Here is a 25,913-nt window from a genome sequence, read left to right on the forward strand (position 1 = left end):
TCATTAAGGTAAAAGGACATTTGTTTGGAGATATGATTTTCTGTTGTGTTGATTCAAGTCCCAATTCTGTTCACCAGATATATAATTTTTCTCTTAGTGTGAATTAATTAAGACTTTAGTAGGTTCTCTGATATGGTTTGGCTCTGTGTCCCCACGCAAATCTCATCTCCAATTATAATCCCCATAATCCTCACGTGTTGAGGAGGGACCTGGTGGGAAGTAATTGTATTATAGGGGCAATTTCCTCCATGCTATTCTCATGATAATGAGGTCTCACAAGATCTGATGGTTTCATAAGGAGCTCTTCCCCCTTCTCTTGTTTGCTCTCTCTCTCTTGCCTGCCACCTTGTAAGATGTGCCTCTTCCTCTTCCACCATGATTGCAGGTTTCCTGAGGCCTCCCTAGCCATGGGTAACTGTTAGTCAATTAAACCTATTAAACCTCTTTGATTTATAAATTATCCAGTCTCAGGTATGTCTTTATAGCAGTATGAAAATGGACTAATACATTGTCCGACTATTCTTCCTAGAATACCAATGGCATAGATCATTAAGCATTAAATCACTTTGGTTACTGATGGTAGCAGCAGCCCAACTCATTCAGCTGCTGGGAAGACACCAACTTCAGTGGGGAAGGCATGGCTCGAGTTGCATGCTCCACAGGGCCGGCAGGAGCTGCGAACAGGCAGGAGCCCTGCCCCCTACCAACTTGGAGGGGCAGGAGCCCAGTGCTCCTAGGTGTAGCTTCAGACACCTATCTGCAGCTCCATACCTGGCCATCCCTGCACTCTTTGGGGCCCAGGAAGCCCCCAAGCCCTGTAGGCTTGGAAATGTCTGTTCCCACTCCCTGGACTCTCACTGCTCCTGGTGCCCACTCCAATTTCAGAGCAAAGTTGAAGCTGAGGCCAGGTGCTGTTGTGACCCAGCCAGGTGTGCACTAACATGTTAGTCCCATCCCTGCTGCCTTGGCCACCTCTGAAACTTTTGGCACCAATGAGCTCAGGGAGGGAGGCCAGGGGGGCTAAGGGCAGCTTGGTGTAGGCCTGCTGGCATCCCTCAGCACAAACATCCTGGTGGCCATGGATGGCATGTTTATGGCAGCGACCAGACAGGTTCCTGAGCAGAAAGGGATGGGTTCAGGTGAAACTTGAAGGTGGCTTCAAGCCGGGGGTGCCTGAAGCCTGGGGGCTGGGCTGCCAGTTCTGGGTGGAGCCTACTGCCCACAGTGAGAACTTATGGTGCCTTTTCCGGGCCCACCCATGGCCACCCACAGATCAATCAGCACATACTTCCTCCCTGCTGAGCCCATAAAAACCTTGGACTCAGCCAGACTCACACAGACATCGGGACTAACTGCTTCAGGAAGGAGCTCCCCACCATTGGTCTTCTATCCACTAACAGCTGGCCACTCATTGGGATGACTGGCCTGCAGAAAGGAGCTACCCATTTTGGGTCACCTGAGAGCTGTTCTGTCACTCAATGAAGTTCCTCTCCACCTTGCTCACCCTCCAGTTGTCCACATACCTCATTCTTCCTGGATGTGGAACAAGATCATGGGACCTGCCAAATGGTGGGAATGAAAGAGCTGTAACACAAACAGGGCTAAAATATGCCCTCCACTCACTATGTTGCAGGTGATGAGAAGGAGAGAAGAGGTGCAACCCTTGTGGGAGCCCAGACATAGGGTCTCCCTGGGCCAGAGCTGTGACACCCTCTTTGGGGATCTGTGGTTCCTGGTGCCTCCAAGCTTCTAGATGTAACTGAGTTCCCTGATGCCCACATTGAAAGCCATTGCAGTATGCCTTGTACAGCCATAGCCTCGCATGGAGCCAGCACCTATGCCAACGCCTGGAGCTGCCCACCCTCCCACAGCTGGCACACCTGGCTGTCTTGACCCTGTGCTCACTCACACAGTCCTCACCACTCTGTGCCTGGCTCACCCTGGCAGATGTGGAATATAGGCGGGTAGCATGAGCCGAGCACAGCCAGCCAGGCCGAGTGGGCAGAATGAGCCCGATAGGCGTGCACAATGTACAAGCAGAAAGCACATCAGCCACAGAGGTTTCTGACTGGTGAAGCAACACCCTAAGGATCCTGTGACATTACTGCATGAGTAACTAATTAGTTGAAAACTTTGTGCTATGGGAAAGAATTCAGTTGCAAGAAATTAAATTTACAGTAAAAATTTCATTTATGGAAAATGTCTAGAAAAAGCAAATCTTTAGAAACAGAAAGTAGATTGATTAGTGGTTGCCTAGAATTATGGGAGTTAAGTGTGGGAAGTGAGTACTAATGGGTAGATTGTTTTTTGAAGGGTGGTGAAAATGTTCTAAAAACAAATCATGATGATGGTGGTTACAATGGTAAATTTTAGGTATCAACTTTACTGGATTAAGGGATATACAAATGGCTGGTAAAACATTATTTCTAGGCATATATGAGAAGGTGTTTCTGAAAATGTTTGGCATTTGAATCAGGGAACTGAGTAAAGAAGATCTGCTCTCATTGTAAGTGGCACCATCCAATGGGATGAAAGCCCACATACAACCAAAAGGCACAGGAAAGGTAAATTCACTCTGTATTCTAGAAATGGGGCACCCTTCTTCTTCTGCCTTTGGACATCAGAACTCCAGGCATTTGGACACTGGAACTTGCACCACCACAACCCCTCTGCCCCTCTCACCCACTGGGTTCTCAGTCCTTAGATCACAGACTGAGAGTTACACCGTGGACTTCCCTGGCTCACCCTTCCTTCCTTCCTTCCTTCCTTCCTTCCTTCCTTCCTTCCTTCCTTCCTTCCTTCTTCCCTTCTTTCTCTTCCTGCCTTCCTGCCTTCCTTCCTTTCCTAGTTGTTCTGTCTCTCTGGAGAACCCTGACTTTACAGTGGTACATTCTCTGAATACACTAAAATCCACCAAATTGTACACATTAAATTGTCAAATTTTATGGTATGTGAACTCTTTTGCAATAAATCTCTTTTTAAAATATCTATCAAATAAGTTAATTATAAAGGAAAAGCCATAAGAAATATTGTTTCAGCTCATGGAACTATACAGCTTTCTGTTTGTGGTGGTGTTGATTCAACTCTAAATGCTTTAAAATTTATAAAACGGTATACCAATTTTTGAAAAGTCAATTTTACTACATGATAATATTTAAAATAACATGCAATTAGATATTAAGGAATTCGGCAGAGTTGCCACCTCCTCCCTCTCTCCACTTTAGTGGTTTCAGTTACCCATAGTCAACTGTGGTCCAAAAATGTAAAATGGAAAATTCCAGAAATAAGCAACCATGTTTTAAATTGAGTGCCATTTTGAGAAGCATGGTAAAATCGAGTGCCGTCCCAGTTCATCCTGCCCAGGATATAAATCATTAGTTTGTCCAGTGAATTCATGCTGTCTATGCTCCCCATCCAATAGTTACTTACTGGCCATCTCAGTTATCAGATGGACAGATCACAAGAAGAAAATGTATAGTACAAGATATGTTGATAGAGGCCACATTTAGATAACTTTTATTACAGTATATTGTTATGCTTGTTCACTTAAAATTATTAGCTACTGTTGTCAATCTCTTACCCTATAGTGCATATAGGTTTCAGTACTATCTATGATTTCAAGTGTCCACTTCAGGGCCCTGAACATAGATCCTGTGAATAAAGGAAGACTATTGTACTTCAAATCATGCTTCCAACCTTTGATGTCTGTTTTATTTTCATCCATTTATATATACTTTGAGTCTAGTTAGTAATAAAGACATTTCTGGTAGCACAACAGCAACATAAATTAACCAGAATGTATTTTTTAAGTTAAAATTTCAGTTTCCCTAACAATAACCTAGAGATAAATATCCGGCTGTTTTTCTAGACTTCGAAAAATAACACAAATTTTAGATGTCTCATTAGTATCATTTTTAGGCAGTTTTTTTCTTTTTCTCTATCTTATGATGCGAAAACCACTAGCAAAAATCTTAACGATATTGGTGATGCACACATTTATAAGATAAATCTAAAATCTCTCATAATATATTTAAGATATATAACCTTCAAGTGCCAGGAATTCACAACAGTGTCGGACTGATATTCATAGTGATTCATTTTTGTTAATTTTACAAGTTTATATCAAGAAATAGTTTTAACTAACTCTAAAACTAGTCATTCTTTCATATTTACACTGCAGTGAACACATATTTTTCAAGGTATTTTTCAATAATAAAACATCAAATTTTGATAATTTAAGTTTTACATAACAAACTGAATATATTATAACTATTATGTAAATTTCTACTCAATATCTATTTAGAATAGTCAGTTCATATTTGTGTAAAATATGCTCATTTATTCCTCTAATGGTATGATGACATTAAAAGTAGTGGACTATTTTAGTGTAGCAATTCTAAACTATAAATATAGTTGTAAATTCAACAATACAATCATTTGAGGGGCAATTATTATCATTTTATGAAACATGATAATTGCACTATATTATGTAAATAATTAAAATCCTCATTTGTAAAATTTGTTATGGTTTGTGATCACAGCAACAGTTTATGACATGGACATTTTCATTATTTTTAATAGCTAAAATTATCCCACTTATAATTCTCACTTATTTTTATTGCAAAATATCTTTATTACAGAAAATGTTCAGATATAATCAGTTTAAATGGCTGATCAGGTGATATATTTTCAAACATTTTAATCTTGCCATTATCACTGCAACCAAGCCTAGCAAAGTTGTTACTTAGATATAGTGTTTCAAATATTCTTATTTTGGTTATATGGAAGTAGTGCTACACTAAAACCTTAGTTCTTACTCTTTTAAGTAAACTTCCCATGTCCTAGTCACTTTTTTTTTTCATGAAGTGTTTATTCTTTCAACATTTAGGACAATTTTTGTTCTACTGAGTATCTTTCAAGTTGTGTAAGAGTTGATGAAAATTTCTCGACTAGATCAACTCCATAATTACTGAATTTAATCTAATTGAAGACGTTTTTCTTATGTAAACACATACTACAAATATGCGTTATGAAAGATATGCTTTTCTCCTCCTAGCTGAAACAGCTTTATAAATATTGGTGTCTTGGTCTCTGTGCATTCACTATTTCTCACTTTTATGTAGAGAGAGTAGATAACCATTTGATATTCTAGTTATTTTAATATAGGTTTCAATTCTCTGTACCAAATTTCTGTAAATATTTTATTTGTACTTAAGACATTTAAGTCACAACTAAGTATTTACACTATTACATAATAGTGTCAATTGCATAAAACACAATCTGTGGAACAATCTATGGAGTTATGTCATTAATGATGACCACTCGAAAATCAAGGTGCTTCCATTTAAACCATTGATGTTAATTTACAATAAATTTAGAATATTTAACACAAATCTATATTCCATTTTCTTCTTTTGATATCTTACTTTATGATGCCTGAACCACAGATCAGAATTTTTTTTTCTGAAAAGGGACACTTAAATATTTTAAGCTTTGTAGGTAAATGCCCCTGTCACATATTCTTTTCTGTTTTTAACAACCCTTAAGGTGTAAAAAACATTTTCCCTCTATGGCAATAGAAAAATAATTCATGTGGTGTGGTCCATGGATAGCATTCTGCCAAACCCTGATCTAAACAGTACAAGAATAGCCAAATTAATTTTCATTTATCCTATATGCTTAGCATTCAGATATTTCTGAAGTAACTGAAACAGACCTATTACCTTAAGAACTACCTGCTATGAACAGAGTCACCTCATGGTTAAAGTCAAAAGTTGAGACATCAATGTATAATATATATGATATATATGTATATGTGTGTATAAAATATGTATGTGGTATATACTAAACACATATATATATTAAAATAATCTACAGTAAGCAAATTCAGGGCTATGACAACATTTCTATATGACCTATTTATATATTGAGATATGTGGACTATAAAAATCAGTAGTCTAATTGGTGGAAATGTTAACGCCAGTACATTAACACCCTGGGTTGTGAATAAAAACACAACCATATAAAATATACCAGAAATATATACATGTCAGAGCCATATCTGCAAAATATAGGTGTTAATATCTCCTAGAAGAGTCATTTTGAAGATTAGTGGAGATAATGTAGAGAAAAATCACTTAATACTAGGCCTTGGACACTGTAGAAAATTAACAATTTTTCTTTTCTTTCCATAAAAATAAAATTAAAAAGATTGTACAGATTTAATATCCTATTGAATTGTTTTCATAGGATGTTATATATATATTTTGAACACATTATTCTTAAGTGTGCAAATTTATATGAATCTGAAACCCTTGCAAAAAAATCCTTCAATTTGCTTCTGGCATTTTTAATCATGGTCAAATAGCCAGTGTACTGCTGTTACAGGAATAGATAATTCCAGATGCATTTCATCAGGTCACCAAATAAAGTATTTGCACAAGTTTAAAACTATCCATCAATATGAATAGCATTTAATGTACTTATAAATAAATGTGAGTATAATGAGAAGTCTGAGACAATGTGTGTTCCTGAATTAACAGTTACTGTTTGAGAATGGAAGGATAAAATACAAACCCAAAACACAAACTTAAGAGAAAGAGAGAAAGGAAAAAGAGGAGGAAGAGAAGAAATGGAAGAGAGATTAGTAAAAGTAAAAATAGTAATGCACAATTATCAAATTTTACAATAATTAGTATTCAAATAATGATCCAATCAGAAGCTACACAAACAAGAAGTCTTGATGAAAGGGGTAGAACTTAATAGAGGCCTTGGGAAAAATAAAAACATAAAAGAGACATTAGCTTATAAATGAAGGCTGGTAATCATAAAAGGGCAAAGAAAACCTGGTTCAGAGAATAAAATATGTATGGCAGTAACACCAAATGATGAGTAAAGAGGCTGACCAGGCTTTCAAAACAGAATTTAGCTGGAAAATCATGGAAAATTATTAATAATAGCATCTGTTGTGGTTCTAGAATATAAAGGGTTTGAAGCACTAGCAATAAAGACCAGACTTTTTTCTCCACAGGACCTAGGAAACAATTAGAAAAAAGATATCAATTTTTTAATGTTTAGCCTGACAAAAATACCTTAGCATAAGAACAGGAATAAAAGAAAGCATTTCTGACTTGTTTCTAATTTTAACCGAAATGTACTCAGTGTTTTGTCAATCAGAACAATATTTGCTTTGGTTTGAGTCAAATATTATTGGATATTTATGTAGTTTCCTATCATTCCTGTTAGAAATGTTTTATAATTTTTTATCCAATGCCTTCAACATCTAGTGATATGCTTAATATTTTAGGTAATAAATTATGTTGATTTTTTTCTGAGTTTGAACCTTCCTTGAATTCTCCTAATAAATCCTGTGGGTCACAGTGTGTTATTTGATAACATAGTATTAGATTTTCATTACTGATGTTATATTTATACATTTTGTGTCTATAATTCCAATGTGCTATTTTAAAAAGGTTTACTCAGATATTGGTATAAAAATCATACTGGAGTATCAATCAGGATAAGCTAATTTGGTAAGATATTCGTGTAAAAATCATACTGGACCATCAATAAGGATAGGCAAATTTAGGAAGAGTAATAAACAACATTTAACATGCCAGTGGTTTAATATATCAAAGGTATATCTAGTACTCTGCTTTGTGTCACATTTACTGTACGGCTCAGACATGGAATATTGCTCTTCCTTATGGTAGAAGTTGAAGTTTCAAAAATATTGTGTGAAGATCATTCACGAGTATCACTGTCTACCCTTCTGTTTACCAAGTATTGGCTTATTCAGTTTTCTTTGGCTGAAATACTCTTAGACCCTCCCTAAGTGGGCCAATCTAAAAATCTCATCTAAGAAATAAATCAAGCTTAAATGTAGGCTCCCTGGTGATATGCAGGAGTTTCTACATTAGGGGGTGAAACTGGTCTGTAGAAAATAAAATCATATGTTCCTTGTACTGCACATATTCATTGTATAATAATGAAACAGGAACTACAAGCAGAACAAATATTTCACATTTAGAAATGGGGAAAACCACAGACATGTGGAGTTCCTATTCAGTAAAATCCCATATGGTAGATATTTTGATGGAAGTTCACTACAGATGTAGGTAATATTTCATTATTAGACCTGAATTATGCTCCCTAGAAACAGTTCACTTTTTTGATATTTTTGTTGTTTGTCCTTGCCTTAATGCTCAGGGATATTCCTCCTTTCTCTTACCCCTCTTAGCCATATTGAGCATTGAAGTGAACACTGGAAAACATGCTTGAAGGCTGCAACGATTTCTCAGTTTTCTTCTTGCCCGTAAAATTTTGGGAGCCCAAGGTTCATTTTAGATTTTGAGCAGTCACACACTTTTATAAGTCAGTTTCTTGGTTTCTTTTGCCGTTTAATTCTTAATATTTTTATGTCTTACTTATGACATTTATGCCAAGGTCATATAAAATATTATCTCCTGGGTTTTAATAAAATTTCATAGTTTTAGTCTTACATTTATTGGGCCTTTAACATATTTTAAATCAATTTTTGTTTATGGTGCAATGTATGGGACAAAAATTCATTGTTTGCATATCATTTTTAAATTGTTCCAACATCATTTGCTGAAGAGGTTATTGAAAGACTTTTGCAATTTAGTAGAAAATCAATCAATGATAATTTGATTGGTCTGTCTGTGGATACTGTTTCCTATTACAATTATCTATATTTTATACAAACTGCATCACTTCTTGATTACTGTAGCTCAGAATTATGTCTTCCAAGTCCTGCAACTTTATTCTTTGAAAAAATATTAAATTAGTTGCAGCAATATTATATTCTTTGAATTTTTGAATCCACCGATCAATTTTGAATCCCAATCTCTCCTCTCAAAGTTATGGAGATTTATTTAGTTTATCAAGTGGAGAAATAACACATTAACAATACTAAGTCTCCCATCCATAAGCCCAGTATATATTTCTATTTATTTTAGTCATCTTTATTTTCTCTCATTTTTCTTTGCAATTTTGAGTGTATAAGTGTTGTAAACCTTCAAAAAAATATTACTAAATATTTTATGTGTTTTTTTTTTGCTGTTTCCATCTCCTTGTTCCTGGCTTATACACAAAAATAGAATTAATATGTTTTTGATAATCTAATGCCCTGAGATATTTAAAAAATATATTTTTACAGTAAGTTTATTAATATTACACAGAATTTTCTACATAGAAGATTATTTAGTGTTGCTTCCTGCTTTTAAATTTGTATGCTTTTATTTACTTTTAATCCTTATTCATAGATAAGGTCCATCAGACTTACATTTAATACAACTGAGAATGGACATAATTCATCAATAGGGACCATGCTAATTATAGATTTTGTAGATTTTTTAAATCAGGTTAAGGACATTCCCTATACAGTAGTGTGAATCTGATATGCCTTGTCATGGTTTTCCCTATGTTTATTCTGCTTGCTTGTAGTTTTCTGAGTTTCTTGAATGAGTGGGTACATAATTGTCATCAATACAAAATAACTTGGGCAATTATTTATCCAAATTTTTTTTGCTTTCACCACCTTCTAGGCCAATCAGAATACAGGTGGTAGACTATCTGATACTGTTATACAGGTCACTAATCTCAGTCATTTATTGTTTATTTCTGTGACTTATTCTAAATTGTTTCTACAGCTATGTCTTTAAATTATTTTTCTTCCTTTTTGCAATGTCTATTCAACCATTAATGCTATCCAGTATATTTATCATTTTGGTAAGTTTTTATTTTACAGTGTGATTTGTGTCATTTTATAACTTTCGTGTGACTTTCATTATGCTCACATATTTCTCTAACTTCTTATAATATAGATCTTATTGTATAAGTGTTCCTTTATGTCCTTGATTGCTGGTTGTTGTTGTTGCTTTGACCTCCGTAATTCTGGATATCTTTGTAACTATTTATTTTTCTACTAGCTATGTGTCAAATATTCCACCTTCTGTGCATGTCTGGGGATTTTTATGGGATGCAAGATCTTATGATTTTTTGTAATTGGTTTCTGGATTTTGTTGTATTCCTTTAAATAACTTTTTTTGGGATTTAGTTCTGGCATACAGTTTTGTTATTTTCAGGTAAGTATGATCATTTCAAGTCTTCCTTCTAATATTTGTAATGGCAAGATCAGAGCAGCATTTAGTGTAGCCTTAATTTCTTCCCACTACTAACGTGATGAATTTCTGATGACTTTACCTAATATGCCTTATACTAGGAAGACTTAACTCTCTAGTTTATAAGAGCACAAATTATTCCCTTTTTTATGTGTTAGCTCAGGAAATACATCAATCTACTCTCTTATATTGGTTCTTTTCCTGGTCTTAGTTTCCTCTTTGTCATATGCATACTAGTACTCAGCCAAAGACTCAGAAGGATCTCTCAGAAAAAGAGACTTGATAAGACTTTGAGGCATGATCAGGATTTTATAAGACAGAGAGTGCCAAATAGCGTTCCTTATGGAGGTAGCAGCATGATCACAGCCTTACTTTGGGAGAATGCAGGGTGTGTGTGTGTGTGTGCGCAAGTGTAAATATTTGAGTCCGGTGAAAGCAAAGATTTCATAGGGGATGGGTAATAAGCCAATTAGTTATGGCCATGTCAGACGTGTAATGCCTTGAATTTTACCTTAAAAATTATAAATTTTATCCAGTTGACGCTGAAGACTTAAGGCTTAATGGAGATGTGTAGGCAAGAGCTATTATTATATCGTTATGTTTAAACTCCAGTTAGTAACAATGGTTAGAAAGTGGTTGAGATTGTAGTAAAGATAAAATATAAGGAGTTTCCTGCAATTTTGTAAAATTTAAGGAAAATTGCATCGTAATGCATTATATAAAGTTTTATTCTAGCAACCCTACGTATTAGTGTGAGAAACAATTGCAAAGCTAAAAAAAAAAAAGACTATTGCTCTATTTTAGAGGCCTTTTTTTCCAACACACATAAGAAAAGAATCTACTTTATGTTTTTCCGTTTAGGTGAAACTCCAGAAAATGAAGTTAAAGTACTACCTTCAAATACAGCTTTAATATTGATAGCTTGTTTGTGTCCTACAACAAAATAAAAATTAACTTCGAAAGATTCTGTGTTCAATAGTTTTGCTTGGCAATCTATATTTTTAACCAGCAAATTGAAAGTATTTTTATTCACAAATAAATTGTTACTATCCAACAAATAACAAGTTATGATATCAGGTCCATTTCTATATCATAAACTTTATTGTTCTGGGCAAACGGCTTGTGACTTTACGGCAACCATCACATTAGTATCTGTAAGTGCTGATGGCTACACTTTTCCCTTCATCTCTTTGAAAAAGGACATCGGCTCCATTCTATAAACTTAATCATATGAAACTAAAATCTGTGCTTATAAAAAGGACCACACAACAATTGATTTGATTGTAATCCATTTAATTAACTCTCTCATGATTCTATTTACCATTAATTTAATCAATATCAGAATTTTGCTGACAAAAATGTAATTGCCTATTTTATAAAAAAGCAATAAATATATGCTTTGGAATTAGACTGGAAAGGATATGACCAGTTCGAAAACTGTAATAATAAAGCAATACTGTAAAAGTAACAGCAGTGACATAATTGATTGTAACCAAGGTGTATTCAGCACAATAATTAAGCTGGGTGAACTGAACCTACAGTTTCTGATAATTGATGAGTTATTATGCTCAATGCCCTACAGAGACATTGCCTAAGAATGCAAAGATTTAAGTGTAATGAATTCATGTCATCTATCTCAGTAAAATAAATACATTTACAAATTCCCTTTTTAAAATTTTGATTACTATTCTGCTATTCAGTTGGAATTAGTCTGATATTTCTCCCACTTGAAAATTTCAGGAATGATCACTTACTTCAAAAAAAATCTTAGATTAAGGCAAGATTTACCACTCATTTTTATTTTCTTTAAATACATAAGATAGATTTTGTTACTGCATTAACAAACTCACTGTACCAGTTCTATGGAAAGGAATAAATTTTTAAAATTCAGCCAGGTGGCAACAAATGGTTTGTGTACAGAGCATGTGTATACATGATAAATTAGCATGACTACTTATAATTCTGGCAGAATTATAAGTAGTCATGCTAATTCATCATGTATAGGCTTGGAGACTGTAGCAATTCAAAGGTACACCTAATTTCTTTTTTGCAATAGTGCCATAAAACTCAACTGTTAGTATGTCTTCCTTGTTAAAATGTCTATTCAAGCCTTTTGCCCGTTTTTGAATTGGTTTGCCAATTTTCCTGTTTTTAATTGTAAAAGTTCTTTATATACTCTGCATATATGTCATTTATCAGCTATGAAACTAACAAATATTCTACCATTCTGTAGCTTGTATTTTCATTTTATTAATGGTGACTTAAAGTAAAACCATTTTTTCATGTTTAGAAAGGTCAATTTGTCACATTTTCTTTTATAGCTCATATTTTTGTTGTCACACCTAAGAACACTTTGCCTAATTCAAAGTCATAAAGATTTTCTTATATACTTTCCACTAGAAATTTTATAGTTTTAGATATTACATGTAGGTTTCTGATCTATCTTAATTGTGTACTATGTGAATTAAGAATATAACTGTAAATGTGTATGTGTGTATGTGAGTGTGTGTGCGTGTGTGCATGCATGTCCCATTGTTCTTGCAGTAGTTTTTGAAAATAATATGTTTTCTATTGATTTGCCTTGACATCTGTATCAATAATCAATTGACCAGAAATTTAATAGTTTGTACTCTCATTCTTAGATTTAGTATCCCTTTTATTATATTTAGTAGCTTTAGATTTAGCAGATTTTATTAGATTTAGATTTAGTAGCATTAATGGCCTTTTTATTAGGTTGAGATTATTAGATTTAGTAGCCTTCTTTATTATATTAAGTAGGCTTTTTATATTAGAATTTTATACATAAAGGATAATATTACCTGTGAACAAAGACCACATTACCTTTTCCTTTCGATTCTGGATGTCTTTAATTCTATGTATTGCTCTATTTCACTGGCCAAAACCTCAAGGATAATATTGAACATTGTTTTAAGGGGAAAGCATGTAGTCTTTTACCACTAACATTAGCTTTAGTGTTTTATGGGTGCTCTACATCAAGTTGAAGAAATTAACTTTCACTCTTACTTGCTGACATTTGTTATAAAAATGGATTTTTGACTTTGCCATATGCTTTTATTGCATCTACTGAGGTGAACACATGGTTTTGTCTTTTGTTATGGTAAAGCAGTGGAATACACTGCTTGATTTTAAGATGTTAAACAACAGTATTCCTGAGATAAATTTTACTTTGCCATAGTGTATAATAATTTTTTGCATATCTCTGAATTTGTGTTGCTATTTATTTTATATTATTATGTTTTACTCTATATTACTAGGGATGTTGTACTAGAATGTTGTTTTCTTGTAATGCCCTTGATATTAGAGTAATATTAGCTTTATAGAGTGAGTTGTGAGGTGTCTACTATTAATCTATTTTTAAAAGAGTGTATGATCTAACACTTAAGTCTTTAATCCAACTTGAATTAATTTTTGTATGAGGTGTAAGGAAGGGATCCAGTTTCAGCTTTCTACATATGTCTAGCCAGTTTCAGACCTAAAACCATAAAAACCCTAGAAGAAAACCTAGGCAATACCATTCAGGACATAAGCATGGGCAAGGACCTCATGACTAAAACACCAAAAGCAATGACAACAAAAGGCAAAATTGACAAATAGGATCTAATTAAACTAAAGAGCTTTTGCACAGCAAAAGAAACTACCATCAGAGTGAACAGGCAACCTACAGAAGGGGAGAAACTTTTTGCAATCGACCATCTGAAAAAGGGCTAATATCCAGAATCTACAATGAACTCAATCAAATTTACAAGAAAAAAACAAACAACCCCATCAAAAAGTGGGCAAAGGACATGAACAGACACTTCTCAAAAGACGACATCTATGCAACCAATAGACACATGATAAAATGCTCATCATCACTGAAATGCATCAGAGAAATGCAAATCAAAACCACAATGAGATACCATCTCACGCCAGTTGGAATGGCAATCATTAAAAAGTCAGAAAACAACAGATACTGGAGAGGATGTGGAGAAACAGGAACGCTTTTACACTGTTGGTGGGGGTGTAAATTAGTTCAACCATTGTGGAAGACAGTGTGGCGATTCCTCAAGGATCCAGAACCAGAAACACCATTTGACCCAGCAATCCCATTATTGGGTATATACCCAAAGGATTATAAATCATTCTACTATGAAGACACATGCACATGTATGTTTACTGCGGCACTATTCACAATAGCAAAGACTTGGAACCAACCCAAATGCCCATCAGTGATAGACTGGATTAAGAAAATGTGGCACACATACACAATGGAATACTATGTAGCCATAAAAAAGGATGAGTTCATGTCCTTTGTAGGGACATGGATGAAGCTGGAAACCATCATTCTCAGCAAACTACCACAAGGACAGAAAATCAAACACCGCATGTTCTCACTCATAGGTGAGAATTGAACAACGAGATCAGCTGGACACAGGGTGGGAAACATCACACACCAGGGCCTGTAGGGAGCTGGGGGGCTAAGGGAGGGATAGTATTAGGAGAAATACCTAATGTAAATGATGAGTTGATGTGTGCAGCAAACCAACATGGCATATGTATACATATGTATCCAACCAGTACATTGTGCACATTTACCCTAGAACTTAAAGTATAATAATAAAAAAAGAGTGTATGAATATTTGCTCTTTAAATGTTATATGTGTGTGTGTAAAAGCCTCTTTGAATTACAACTGGCTTTTCAGATTTATTTTATAAACTTGCTCTACATGACAGAGTACAGCATGTTAAAATTATAAATCATCACAACATTGCTGAGGATAAAATAAAATCAAGCATGTTAAAACCTATGATATTATTTTCTAACCATGACTGTAGCCACAATTTCCAGGGATTACAGCAGATTTGAACACCGCTATCCAAATCAAGGGTCCATGATCTTGTTAGACAAAGTAAAGCAGTATAATATATGTGACTGAAAGAAATGTATGATAGGGTTTCGGAGGTAGGAGTAAAATAATTCAAAGATAAGATCTAAAAGAGTGATGAAAGGTTGAATCAAATGGTATCTGGAAACTGGATAAAGTTAGATTATGAAATAAATAAGCAGACTATGATGATTTAATATGTTCATATTATGTTTTAGTATGACTTTATAAGTTTACTACAGACTGTGCAACAGTATTCTAGTATGGTAAACCTGTAGCATTTAAACATCAGCTACAAGAGAATAGGAACAAAAAAAGGAATGAGCAATTAAAAAAACAAACCCTCAGCAATTACAAACAAGGCCTGACCATACTGTGAGCAACAGTCATCAAAGGGTGTGTGTGTGTGTGTGTGTGTGTGTGTGCTTATGTATATATAAAATAAGAAGCCATCTGGCCTGAACTTATCTTTTTGATAAGATTTTTAAGTATCGATTTTGTTTGTTATGGATATATTTAGATTTTATATTTCTTTTTGAGCCAGTTTTAGTACTTTGTCTTTTTAGAAATTTCATTCTGTTTTCCAATGTGCTCACATAAAATTGTTTATCATATTCCTCCTTAATAGCTAATAAGCATATGGAAAGGTCTAACTATCATTAGTCATTAGGAAAACACAAATTTAATCCACAATGAGATCTCTCTATACATCTATTGGAATAGCTGTAATTAAAAGGTGAGAAAATAACAAATGTTGGCTAGAATATGGAGCAATCAGAGAACCCTCATATTCCTCATACATGAGAGTATAAAGTGAGACAGCCACTTTGGAAAACAGTTTTACAGTTTCTTATAAAGTTATGGACAAACTTATGCGTCATAGAGATTACTCTCTTAGTAATCTACAGAAAATAAATTAAACTATATATACACACAAAGTTTCTAAGTGAATGTTAAAATTAGCCTAATTCATCATAGTCAAAACTGGTAATAAGCCAAACACCCATCAACTGGTGGAATAAATAAAAATAAAATCATACATTTCACATACTATTCAATAATACAAAATAAAAAACTACTGATATATACTTTAGTATGAATTTATCTCAAAAACATTTTGCTAAGTGAAAGAAGCCAGTTGCAAAAGCCTACAAAACGTGCAATTTTCTTTATATGAAATGACTGAAAAGGGTACATTTATTATGACAGCAAATCAGTGGTTGCCTCTGGCTGGAGAGAGGTGGGGTGGAAATTTACTGCAACCAATTTCAAGGGAATTTTAAAGAATAATGAAAAGTTTTAAAGCTTGATTGCTTGACAAGTGGACAACTATATGAATTTGCTAAAAGCCATTTATTTAAAAACTTCAGTTTTGTGAATGTTATTGTATTTAAATGTAGCTCAATAAAATTTTGAAAGAAATTGAACTGTTAGTTTAAATTCTTACGCTAGAATCATCTTATCTCATTAAGTTCAGAAATAAATAAGAAAGAAGAAAGTTTGTCTCCTAACCTCTACCATGAAGCCCTTACTTACTGGCATCTGACAGATGCTTTGATGGCATACAACCTGTGTTGGAAACCATTTACATGTTGCTTCACCTAAATCTTGTGGTTGGTCCTGGTAGTATGAATCTTAACTCTACCATGAATGTCTTGCAGACTGGGCTGTCTTTTTCTCTTCAATCAAAGACATTGAGTTTTGGGCCCTTGAAAGGGCAGGATCCTGTTCATCAGAGATATTTTTATTTAAATTATCTTTCAGGATAGCACTTATTTCCTACTGTTTTCTCTAGCCTACAAATTTATAAAGATGCATAGCATTGAAGAAGACAATATATTTGATTTTTAGAATGAATGATGTATTCTAGAAAATTAAGCTTTTTAAGGTGATATTGATTAGCATTCACATCAACCTATTTAAAGAACAGTGCAAAAGGGAAATGAAACATCAATGCAAAGCAACTCAACGTCCAATATGAAAAGATTTCAGCCACACTTCACACCCAGATATTTAATAAACACCTTTTAACTTTGTAGAAAGTCATAAAATAATGAGATTAGGTTTGTGGTCTTTTTAAATCTGTAAATTACTTAAAAAGTAAAGAATCTTATTTAGCTAGGTCATATTTCTCACCATCTTAATGGTCCTATTTGATTATATATACTTGTTAAAATAGGCTTGCCATTCGTCAGTTTCAACTTGCCACCTGGAAACCTGGTGTTATGATGGTTTCTCTATTTTATTATTCTTATTATACTTTAAGTTTTAGGGTACATGTGCACAATGTGCAGGTTAGTTACATATGTATACATGCGCCATGTTGGTCTGCTGCACCCATTAACTCGTCATTTAACATTAGGTATATCTCCTAATGCTATCCCTCCCCCCTCCCCTCATCCCGCAACAGGCCCTGGTGTGTGATGTTCCCCTTCCTGTGTCCATGTGTTCTCATTGTTCATTCCCACCTATGAGTGAGAACATGCTGTGTTTGTTTTTTTGTCCTTGCGATAGTTTGCTGAGAATGATGGTTTCCAGCTTCATCCATGTCCCTACAAAGGACATGAACTCATCCTTTTTTATGGCTACATAGTATTCCATGGTGTATATATGCCACATTTTCTTAATCTGGTCTATCATTGTTGGACATTTGGGTTGGTTCCAAGTCTTTGCTATTGTGAATAGTGCCACAATAAACATACGTGTGCATGTGTCTTTGTAGTAGCATGATTTATAATCCTTTGGGTGTATACCCCAGTAATGAGATTGCTGGGTCAAATGGTATTTCTAGTTCTAGATCCCTGAGGAATCACCACACTGACTTCCACAATGGTTGAACTCGTTTACAGTCCCACCAACAGTGTAAAAGTGTTCCTATTTCTCCACATCCTCTCCAGCACCTGTTGTTTCCTGACTTTTTAATGATCACCATTCTAACTGGTGTGAGATGGTATCTCATTGTGGTTTTGATTTGCATTTCTCTGATGGCCAGTGATGATGAGCATTTTTTCATGTGTCTTTTGGCTGCATAGATGTCTTCTTTTTAGAAGTGTCTGTTCATATCCTTTGCCCACTTGTTGATGGGGTTGTTTTTTTCTCATAAATTTGTTTGAGTTCATTGTAGATTCTGGATATTAGCCCTTTGTCAGATGAGTAGATTGCAAAACTTTTCTCCCATTCTGTAGGTTGCCTGTTCACTCTGATGGTAGTTTCTTTTGCTGTGCAGGAGCTCTTTAGTTTAATTAGATCCCATTTGTCAATTTTGGCTTTTGTTGCCATTGCTTTTGGTGTTTTAGACATGAAGTCCTTGCCCATGCCTATGTCCTGAATGGTATTGCCTAGGTTTTCTTCTAGGGTTTTTATGGTTTTAGGTCTAGCATGTAAGTCTTTAATCCATCTTGAAATAATTTTTGTATAAGGTATAAGGAAGGGATCCAGTTTCAGCTTTCTACATATGGCTAGCAAGTTTTCCCAGCACCATTTATTAAATAGGGAATCCTTTCCCCATTGCTCGTTTTTGTCAGGTTTGTCAAAGATCAGAGGGTTGTAGACAAGTGGCATTATTTCTCAGGGCTCTGTTCTGCTCCATTGGTCTATATCTCTGTTTTGTTACCAGTACCATGCTGTTTTGGTTACTTTAGTCTTGTAGTATAGTTTGAAGTCAGGTAGCGTGATGCCTCCAGCTTTGTTATTTTGGCTTAGGATTGACTTGGCAATGCGGGCTCTTTTTTGGTTCCATATGAACTTTAAAGTAGTTTTTTCCAATTCTGTGAAGAAAGTCATTGGTAGCTTGATGGGGATGGCACTGAATCTATAAATTACCTTAGGCAGTATGGCCGCTTTCACGGTATTGATTCTTCCTACCCATGAGCATGGAATGTTCTTCCATTTGCTTGTATCCATTTCTTCTAGATTTTCTAGTTTATTTGCGTAGAGGTGTTTATAGTATTCTCTGATGGTAGTTTGTATTTCTGTGGGATCGGTGGTGATATCCCTTTTATCATTTGCTGAGGAGTGCTTTACTACCAACTATGTGGTCAATTTTGGAATAAGTGCGGTGTGGTGCTGAGAAGAATGTATATTCTGTTGATTTGGGGTGGAGAGTTCTGTAGATGTCTATTAGGTCCACTTGGTGCAGAGCTGAATTCAATTCCTGGATATCCTTGTTAACTTTCTGTCTCGTTGATCTGTCTAATGTTGACAGTGGGGTGTTAAAATCTTCCATTGTTATTGTGTGAGAGTCTAAGTCTCTTTGTGGGTCTCTAAGAACTTGCTTTATGAATCTGGGTGGTCTTGTACTGGGTGCATATATATTTAGGTTAGCTCTTCTTGTTGAATTGATCCCTTGTAAATTGAATGGATCAATTTACATTGATCCATTATGTAATGGCCTTCTTTGTCTCTTTCGATCTTTGTTGGTTTAAAGTCTGTTTTATCAGAGACTAGGATTGCAACCCCTGCCTTTTTTTGTTTTCCATTTGCTTGGTAGATCTTCCTCCATCCCTTTATTTTGAGCCTATGTGTGTCTGTGAACGTGAGATGGGTTTCCTGAATATAGCACACTGATGGGTCTTGACTCTTTTTCCCATTTGCCAGTCTGTGTCTTTTAATTGGAGCATTTAGCCCATTTACATTTAAGGTTAATATTGTTACGTGTGAATTTGATCCTGTCATTATGATGTTAGCTGGTTATTTTGCTCATTAGTTGATGCAGTTTCTTCCTAGCCTCAATGGTCTTTACAATTTGGCATGATTTTGCAGTGGCTGGTACCGGTTGTTCCTTTCCATGTTTAGTGCTTCCTTCAGGAGCTCCTTTAGGGCAGGCCTGGTGGTGACAAAATCTCTCAGCATTTGCTTGTCTGTAAAGGATTTTATTTCTCCTTCACTTATGAAGCTTAGTTTGGCTGGATATGAAATTCTGGGTTGAAAATTCTTTTCTTTAAGAATGTTGAATATTGGCCCCCACTCTCTTCTGGCTTGTAGAGTTTCTGCCGAGAGATCCGCTGTTAGTCTGATGGGCTTCCCTTTGTGGGTAAGCCGACCTTTCTCTCTGGCTGCCCTTAACATTTTTACCTTCATTTCAACTTTGGTGAATCTAACAATTATGTGTCTTGGAGTTGCTCTTCTGGAGGATTATCTTTGTGGCGTTCTCTGTATTTCCTGAATTTGAATGTTGGCCTGCCTTTCTAGATTGGGGAAGTTCTCCTGAATAATATCCTGCAGAGTGTTTTCCAACTTGGTTCCATTCTCCCCGTCACTTTCAGGTACACCAATCAGACACAGATTTGGTCTTTTCACATGGTCCCATGTTTTTGGAGGCTTCGTTTCTTTTTATTCTTTTCTGTCTAAACTTCTCTTCTCACTTCATTTCATTCATTTCATCTTCCATCACTGATACCCCTTCTTCCAGTTGATCGAATTGGCTACTGAGGCTTGTGAATTTGTCATGCAGTTCCCGTGCCTTGGTTTTCAGCTCCATCAGGTCCTTTAAGGACTTCTCTGCATTGGTTATTCCAGTTAGCCATTTGCCTATTTTTTTTCAAGGTTTTTAACATCTTTGCCATGGGTTTGAACTTCCTTCTTTAGCTCAAGAGTAGTTTGATCATCTGAAGCCTTCTTCTCTCAACTCGTCAAAGTCATTCTCCATCCAGCTTTGTTCTGTTGCTGGTGAGGAGCTGCGTTCCTTTGGAGGAGGAGAGGCACTCTGATTTTTAGAGTTTCCAGTTTTTCTGCTCTGTTTTTTCCCATCTTTGTGGTTTTATCTAGCTTTGGTCTTTGACGATGGTGACATACAGATGGGGTTTTGGTGTGAATGTCCTTTCTGTTTGTTAGTTTTCCTTCTAACAGTCAGGACCCTCAGCTGCAGGTCTGTTGGAGTTTGCTGGAGGTCCACTCCAGACCTTGTTTGCGTGGGTATCAGCAGCAGAGGCTGCAGAACAGTGGATATTGGTGAACAGCAGATGTTGCTGCCTGATCGTTCCTCTGGAAGTTTTGTCTCAGAGGAGTACCCGGGCATGTGAGATGTCAGTCTGCCCCTACTGGGGGGTGCCTCCCAGTTAGGCTACTCGGGGGTCAAGGACCCACTTGAGGAGGCAGTCTGTCCGTTCTCAGATATCCAGCTGCATGCTGGTAGAACCACTACTCTCTTCAAGGCTGTCAGACAGGGACATTTAAGTCTGCAGAGGATTCTGCTGCCTTTTCTTTGGCTGTGCCCTGCCCCCAGAGGTGGAGTCTACAGAGGCAGGCAGGCCTCCTTGAGCTGTGATGGGCTCCACCCAGTTCGAGCTTCCTGGCCACTGTTTACGTACTCAAGCCTCAGCAATGGCGAGTGCCCCTCCCCCAGCCTTGCTGCCACCTTGCAGTTTGATCTCAGACTGCTGTGCTAGCAATGAGTGAGGCTCTGTGGACGTAGGACTCTCCGAGCGAGGTGTGGGATATAATCTCCTGGCGTGCCATTTGCTAAGACCATTGGAATAGCGCAGTATTAGGGTGGGAGTGACCCGATTTTCCAGGTGCCATCTGTCACCCCTTTCTTTAACTAGGAAAGGGAGTTCCCTGACCCCTTGCACTTCCCGGGTGAGGCAATGCCTCACCCTGCTTCGGCTCACTCTCGGTGCGCTGCACCCACTGTCCCGCATCCACTTTCCGACACTCCCCAGTGAGATGAACCCGGTACCTCAGTTGGAAATGCAGAAATCACCCGTCTTCTGCGTCACTCACCTTGGGAGCTGTAGACTGGAGGTGTTCCTATTCAGCCATCTTGGCTCCACCCCGATGGTTTCAATCAGATAATTTAACAAGAAGACATCTTGAGGAGGCTTAGTGTCCCACTGACCAGGTGGAGAAATACTGACACGGATGAGGCCAAGAGAAATCAGAGTGAAGCACCACCATTAATAAATGTTGTCTACACTATACTTAGGCCTTGTTCATGTGCAGATTGGCTTGTAATAGGCCATTCTTTTTTCCATTCTTATTCTCTTTTTAGCTGGCATTTACAGGCTACAAATCAACCATACTGAAAGACTGTTGCACAGTGTGTAATAAACATAAAAAATATCTGTAAAAGGTGATAACATTTAAATTAGCACAGTCTACATATTTCTCTTATATTCTTGCTTTATCCACCTTTCAGTTACTGTGTGATTCAACCTTTCACAACTCCTTTGGTTCTTATGTCTGAATTATTTTATTTCTGGATTCTAAGCACGATCATAAAATTTTTGGTCACTTATATTATCCTACTCTACCTTGGCTAACACAATCATAGGACCCTTGAATTGGATAGCAACGTGGAAATCTGCTGAAATCCCTGAAGATTATGGCTGTCATTAAGGCTAAGGACAAATGTCATATGTTTTAAAATACTGAATTTTATTTGATCCTCAGCAATGTCGTGAGGTAGCTACGACTTGTAATCTTAACATATTTTACTCTATATTACAAGCAAAGATTATTAAGTAAATTGGAAAAGCCAAGCATAATTAAAAATGAAGTCATTTAAGGGGGCATGGGAGTAGACCACAGTATTTCAATACAATATATTCATTCTTATAGACTAAAATGAGTTTTAAGAATGCACAGAAGATTATGATACCATGTCTCTACCTTACTACGTCAAACGGGAATGCTAATAATTGTGAAGCAATCAGTATATGTCTTGCACATCTCTTAAATATCTAGGATAAATCTTTCCTTTTGGCAAACAAAAGATATTTTAAAAATTTGTGCCATATTTTTGGCTAATATCTCAAATTTCATATTAAACATGATTAGGAAATTGAGGGTAAATTTCTAGGGAAATACATTGTAAGTAATACAATTATTCAGGGTATATAACTTACAAAATAATGTATAAAATCTAAAGAGCAGGTAAGAAGGTAAAATACAAGCAGATGCTGCAGATTTTAGGCAATATCAGAAGAGTTTTCAAGTAAAGAATTATTCTAGCAACTAATTCAACATGAGAAGACCACCTTACAACATGACTTCTCAACTGCCAAACTAGCAAAAAAGTACACAAGAAATCTGACACATGGTCCCACGAAAAGTTAACCAAAAAAGGCCCTTCTTATTTACACTGCAGTTTGTACACACTGGCTGTATAACAGGAGATTGCTCTATTAGTATTCCATTGAATTCTCACAAGAAATTGTTTCAGATAAAAGTAACAGAAAATTAACAGAAGTCCAAATAAGCTAGAGATTTTAAGCACAGAGAAATATCAAGATTCAAGTCTCTGAGATAAAGATACCTCAACCACGGGGACAACTAATTATGATCAGAACAAGACCAGCAACAGACCCAGAATATGAGCTAACATAAGGTGTCTCAGAATCTCTAAACCTATGGTTTAAAATTATGTCAGAGGCAGGGAGTAGGAGGTCAGTGAGTTTACTCATTAATAGAGGAGAGAAGCCTGGTAGGCAGGAACACCTCCACATGATCCATACTCTGATGAGATAAATGCAGTGGCATTTTATAAGCACACATTACAGAAAAGGCCAGTTATTTTGTGACTATGCCATTCTTGACTTCTGATGTAACACAATATAACCCTATAGCTCCACCACATTAAAAACTTTATGCTATTTCAAGGAGTTAACAACAGTGCATTCATTTCTTATTTTCTTCTCAGAGTTCATTGGCTAATGAAATCAACTTATAGAAATAAAACAGCATATGGTGGCTTTCAGGTATCAACAACAACAAAGCAGCCTATACCAGATTAAACACTGCATTACATCAAGCTTTTGAACCTGTAGGTCAGTTTAATCCATACCAACACAGACACTTGACAGGAACTGCAGACATCTGAGATATTATTTGAGAAAACCCCTTTTAACTAACGTATTCTATTTGAGGTTCATTAAGCTTTACCTAGTGTATAAATGTGTGGCAAAGCCAAAGGAAACAGCTTTACAGGAAAACACATTGAATTAGAATTTCAGAGTTGGGATTTATTGATTTTATATATTTGCTGTTTTTGTTACTTGTTTGGTTTCTTTATGTTTGTTTGTTTTGAATGATGCTTCAGACATGAAAAAAGATTCTACTTCTTGCAGATGTTTCATGTTTGGGATCAGAAGAGAAATGAGACGGACTGATTGTGGGCTGTCACAGATGCTTTCAAGTAGCTTATGCTTGGACTTCCATACCCTAGGGGAACATGTCATCAACTTGCTTAGTTCTTCATATGGGGTAACAGGAATCAACATCAAATTCTTTAATCATGGATAACCGTAAATAAGTATTTTAAATATTTCTGTGTTGCCTATGTGGAAAACAATTCATACACATGATATTAAAAATATTATCTTTTGTTTTAAAAGTCGGTAAATTCATACTCATAAGGTATACATCAAGCAAGGAATATAATTGTGAAAAAATATAAAGTCAAACATTTAATGTAATATATAGTTATTTCAAGTTTATCAAAGAAAACTGAAAAAACTAATAATTAAATCAACATAGGAAAGAAATAACAGCAAAGGAGTAATGATAAGTATATAACAAAATGGAATTTGGGTAAATATAAAAATAAATATTGCTAAAAAAACTATAAAACAATTTCTATCAAACTATTATGAGAGTATTTTTCACCAACGACATTTGGAGTTACTTATTTTCTGCCAGTAGGTAGTGAGAGATGCAATATCACATTATACATGTAATGTAAGAGTGTAAAGTATTTCTCAAAAATTTCCATCAATAGGTAATAAAAGCACTAAAGTTATGTCCATATCATTTTGCACAGTAATTCAGTCTGAAGATACCTGTCAACAAGTTAATAAAGATTTGACAAAAATACAAAGACATTATAGTATTAAAATTAAAAACTCAAGAAATGAAATCATTATGACTTCAAATTATAAGCCTTGCTGCAAAGCTGAAATTTTTCTAGAATGTTTTAAAATGCATGGAAATATAATATAGAGTTAAATTACTAATTCAAGGCATACTGAACTACTTTGTATGATCCCAATTATCTAGAAGACAATGTGTTTGTGTGTGTGTGTGTGTGTCTGTGTGTGTAGTTAAATATACCTACATTTCTATATGACATTATGTGGTTATTTTGAAATTTCCAAATCTAACATATCCAGATAGAAAGTAAAGAATAATCAAATTTCAGCGAAATTTCAAAAACTAGCAAAGAATCCCCTTGGGCATAAGCATTCTAATGATCACAATTTGCTTTATTTTATTGCTTTATAAAGTGTATCACATAAATACTGTAAATATTATTTTCCCAGTGTACTGCTGCATTTGTCATGGTATTCAATTTCCTAAATATATTTATTAATCAGTAATAACCATTAACAAACCAAAACCCAAATATACTTTTGGAAGTTCTAATAGGCTCCAAATCTAGGCTAGGTGATTACACCATGGGTTTGCTTTGTGTCATGTCCTCACTATAGGGCAATTTGTCCTTACAAAGTACACAGAAACATGTATGTCTCTACACACACATCCATAAAATACTCAAAATATTATTGTGTTGAAATTAGGAACCTATTTTTTCTAAAATTTTGAAATACTAACTTTATTTTCTAGACACACAATCTACCTAAGACTATCATTTTCAGTGTTTTAGATTCTAAGGGAATAAGATTTTATTGCCTATTTTTAAATTATTTTTTAGATTGGAATAAATTAGCGTATAATTTTATGCAGTTTATAATTACCTAAAAATGCATTATCAAATATTAGTAAATTTAATCCTATTTCTATGCTCCAGGAAAAATCGCTATTAAAATTATTTATTAATAAATTATTTTGCAATGTAGAGAAGTATTTTAGAATATCATTCCCCAATTTATCTTACGTAAATCAAAAAATTCGTATCTTAATTTTGCCTAGTTTTAATTAAACTCTGTAT

The sequence above is a fragment of the Gorilla gorilla genome, chromosome 12 (assembly GCF_029281585.2).
Source record: "Gorilla gorilla gorilla isolate KB3781 chromosome 12, NHGRI_mGorGor1-v2.1_pri, whole genome shotgun sequence".
Lineage (NCBI taxonomy): Eukaryota > Metazoa > Chordata > Mammalia > Primates > Hominidae > Gorilla > Gorilla gorilla.